Genomic DNA, 4,517 nt, shown 5'->3' on the forward strand with positions numbered 1-4,517 from the left:
GATATTCTTTTCACAACCTCTGGATAGTGATGATACAATGTCCCCATATATATACTAAAATGCTAAGTAGTAAGACAAAGGTACATGACAGAGTCTCTCAAGTAATCTGACTACGTTAACCACGCTGACCTAACATTCAATTCCAAGATTAACAATGACCAGTTGTAACTGGTTCAACAGTTACACACACACTCCATCTGAAACACACTTCACAATATGTCTTATTAAACATGCAGACAGAATAGCTAATAATTTAGAACATTGGCAGAAGCTCTTTCATCCTGTGACACTATCATTGACTCAGCACAATAAATTTTACTATGAGTCTAAACAGAGCACAAGATAAACCATAAAGTCTGTTTCTCCCATTATTATTTGACAAAGATTAATGTGAAGAGTTTGAATCTCTTTGCAAAACAGAAATAGAGACACAGACCCAGTGAACAAACATTTACACACCAAGAGGGGGAGGAAGAAGTGGGGTAAACTGATAGATTTGGACTGACAAGTATACTTTATACTATGTATAAAAAAGGTAACTAAAAAAAAAAAAAACCTACTGAATAGTGTAAAGGAAAAAAAAAAGCTTAAAAACAAACACACGCATGCACACATACACACACACACAGAAAAAAACCTAAAACCTGTCAGGTAATATTTAGTCACACTCAAGGCTAATAGCTTTGTCATACATTATTACTAAATTAAAATCCACTTTGACCAACTGAGCTTTAAACAAGAAGAGTGGAACCTAATCTTCTTGGCAGAACTAATTCATCCAGTCCAGAAACACTTATAAAATGTTTACTTACATTGAAAGTGAACGTTTTCAATCTATTTAGTTGGATGATCATGCAAAAAGTATGTATTGATTAAACAAATATTTACTACATATCTTATATATACTATGTACTGGACAAAATGGTAAGAAAACAGCAAAATCTGGCATTTATCCATTCCTTTGTGGATCTTTTTTTGAATTACCTTTCTGACTTCCATTTTCCTTAAGACCATTTTTGGGGAGTTTTTTCATAAAATAGTTAATTTGGGGCCTCTCCCATTTCTCCATTCATTTTGCAACAGAAGTTATTATTCTTACTGTAATTGTTGTTTTATCCCCATACTGTCATTTCTTGCTACAACCCTGCTTTATTATCTAAGCATCAGACTGAAAGAGATAAAGATAATTATTCTAAAACAGTTGAAGAACAAGAACCACATGGGTGGAAGAGGATAAGAAGGCTGCCAAAAGGCTAATGGAAAAGTTTCAACATTTTGAAATATCAGTCTAATTTTGCACTCTCATTCTTTCCCATCTTTGGAACCTCATTGGCCCTGCTCTTCTCCCTAGTGGCTAGCTTTTGCTCTTGATTTCTAAATGACAGAATATGCTATCAGAAAATAGAAAAAAATGATAAATTCTTCCTACATTCTGAAACTTAATCTCTTACATTAATAAAAAGGATTCTTGATAAAGATATGAATTCATATGCTTTATTGCAATATGGAAAAGCTTCAAATGCAGAAATACTTTTCGTTGGTTGTTGATTTTTCCCTCATGGATGTGGTGGTGAGGGAGGCTGGTAAGCAGGTTGAAAGCAGAGAAATATTTCCCATTGTTTCTAATGGTTGTATGAGACATTTCTGCTGGAAAGAGGTATCTGCCAAGTACATGAGACAGAGCTAAATATCAAAACTGTAGAAAACAGATGTGAATTGAAACTGATTAATGATACTATGTAGTCACAACTCAGGTCAATTCTTGATTGGTTTGAAGTAATTAACCCTCACACTTGCTACAAAATATAGATATAGGTATGTTCATTCTTTGTAATAAAAATAAAATGCAACATTCTGTAAAGCAATTATCCTTCAATTAAAAAATAAATACATACATAAAAATTACTTCATTTTCAAAGATTCTTTTAAACACAATATCTAGTACACACACATACACAAAAATTCAATGAATAAATCAGACTCACAGACAGCTCTGATGTTGGAATTCACAACAGAGAAAGATATTACAATAACTATCTTAAATATGTTAAAGAAAATAGTGAAAATGGAGAAACGTATAAAAGTGTTGAATTCATCATAGGTAAATCAAAAGATTATAAACAGTTATTCTAGAATTAAAAATAAAATGTCTGATATAAAAGATTAATTGAGTGAACTAAGAAAAAGACATGAACATAAATATATGGCAATATAAATTAGGCATGTGTGCAACATCAAATGGTCTAAAATATGTTTGAAGATTCCCAAGAGGAGAGGAAATAATAAACGGGGAAGAAACATACTGGAATAGATGTTGGATGAGAAATTTCTAAAATTCATGAAAGACATGAGCTAACAAGTCAAACAACTCAGTGAACTGATGACAGTATAAATACAGAGGAAAACACATAGAATCACATCATAGTTGTAACTGTTGAAAATCAAAGATGAAGACAAAAATCTTGAAATTAGAATTCTAAGATGACTATCTGCGGTTTTTGGTTACTGGTGTAAAAACAACTTATCCTAGTTATTCAGTCAAGTACCAATGAGAATATTAATATCTGGTCTTTGTGTTTAATTTTTTTTAGTTTGATTAATATTTTTCTTAGGGTGTTTCACCTTGAGTTTATCCTGCTTGGAACTCTCTGGATTTCTTGTACTTGGGTGACTATTTCCTTCCCCATTTTAGGGAAGTTTTCAACTGTATTCTCCTCAAATATCTTCTCATGCCCTTTCTTTCAGTCTTCTGGGACACCTATGATTCGAATTGATTTAAAATTGTCCCAGAGTTCTCTGCATTTGTCTTCATTTCTTTTTTTTTTCTTTTTTCATCTCTGCTTCATTTATTTCCACCATTCTATCTTCTACTATACTTATCCTCTCCTCTGCCTCTGTTATTCTTCTGTTGGTTCCTTCCAGACTGTTTTTAATCTCAGTTATTGCATTGTACATTATTGATCAACTCTTCTTTATTTCTTCTAGGTCCTTGTTAAATGTTTTTAGCATTTTCTCAATCCTTGTCAAAGGTCTATTTATCTGTAATTCCATTTTATTTTCAAGATTTTGGATCATCTTTACTGTCATAGTTCTGAATTATTTTTCAGGTGGACTCCCTATCTCCTCTTTTGTTTGGTTTGGTGGATTTTTATCATATTCTTTCACCTGCTGAGTATTTTTCACCCTTTCATTTTGTTTATATTGCTGTGTTTGGGGTGCACTTTCTGCAGGCTGGAAGGTCGTGGTTCCTCTTAATTGTGGAGTCTGCTCCCTATGGATAGGATTGGAGCAGTGGTTTGTCAACATTTCCTGGTTGGGGGAACTTGTGTCTGTGTTCTGGTGGATGGAGCTGGATCTCTTCTCTGGAGTGCCGTGAAGTGTCCAGCAGTGAATTTTGGGGTGTCTATGGCTTTGGTAACGCTTTGGGCAGGCCATCTTTTAACGTTCAGGGTTGTGGTCCTGTTTTGCTAGAGAATTAACGTGGTGTATCTTGCCCTGGAACTTGTTGGCTCTTGGGTGGAGCTTGGTTTCAGTCTAGGTAAAGAGACTTTTGGTTGGGCTCTTACTGCTCATTAACATCTATTAATATTCCCTGGAGCCAGGATTTCTCTGATGTTCTAAAGCTCTGGAGTTGAGCCTTCTGCTTCTGGATTTATGGCCCTCCATTTAGAGCAGCCTCAAGACTTCTCCATCCATACAGCACAGAAGATAAAACCCCTTGGTTAATGGTGAAACAACTCTCCACAGCCAGGAACACCCAGAGAGATTCACAGAGTTATATAGAGAAGAGAAATGGGAGGAAGGAGATAGAAGTGACCTGGGGGAGAAAAGGGAGAGTCAAAAGGGGAGAGAGCAATCAAGCCAGTAATCAAATCCCTAAGTGAAAATGGATTCTGAAGATTAAATTCTTAAAGGTACAAAATTTATAACAAATATCAAAAGGCAAAGATTAAAAACCTAGAATAGAGGTTAGACTCTCAAAAATACAATATAAAAAATACAAAAAAAATCAATCACAGAAATTAATATATATATATTAAGGGTTTTTTTAAAGGAAGGTAATAGTAGGCTATAAAAATGAAAGTTAAAGGAGTAATAAAGAACTAAATTTTTTAAAAAATTAAAAGGTGATAATGGTAAAAATATGTCTAGGAATTTTTCTAGAGCTGTTGTGGGCAGTGTGGGGTCAGTTCAGTGTGAGATAGTCCGTTGTTCCAGCTTGTACTTGTTCTTAAGGTCTATAGTTGTCCCTCAAATTCACAGTCTCCGCATTACCTGTAGGGTTTTAATCTTCTGCACCTGTCATGTCCAGGGTGTTTCCCCTTTCTTTGCTTATTTTGGCTTCTTCTGTTTGCAAGTCTCTTTAGTATCTAATTCTGGCCCTGACACAAAGGAAAAAAAAAGCCACTTATTTAGGCTCACTTTTTCAGTTGTGCTATGGGAAAAGAAGGAGGGACAATGCAAACAAATATCGTTGGCATGTGTGGGGAGTGGTCACAGTGGATGGACCACTCTGG

This window comes from Ovis canadensis, chromosome 1, assembly GCF_042477335.2.
Source record: "Ovis canadensis isolate MfBH-ARS-UI-01 breed Bighorn chromosome 1, ARS-UI_OviCan_v2, whole genome shotgun sequence".
NCBI classification, from domain to species: domain Eukaryota; kingdom Metazoa; phylum Chordata; class Mammalia; order Artiodactyla; family Bovidae; genus Ovis; species Ovis canadensis.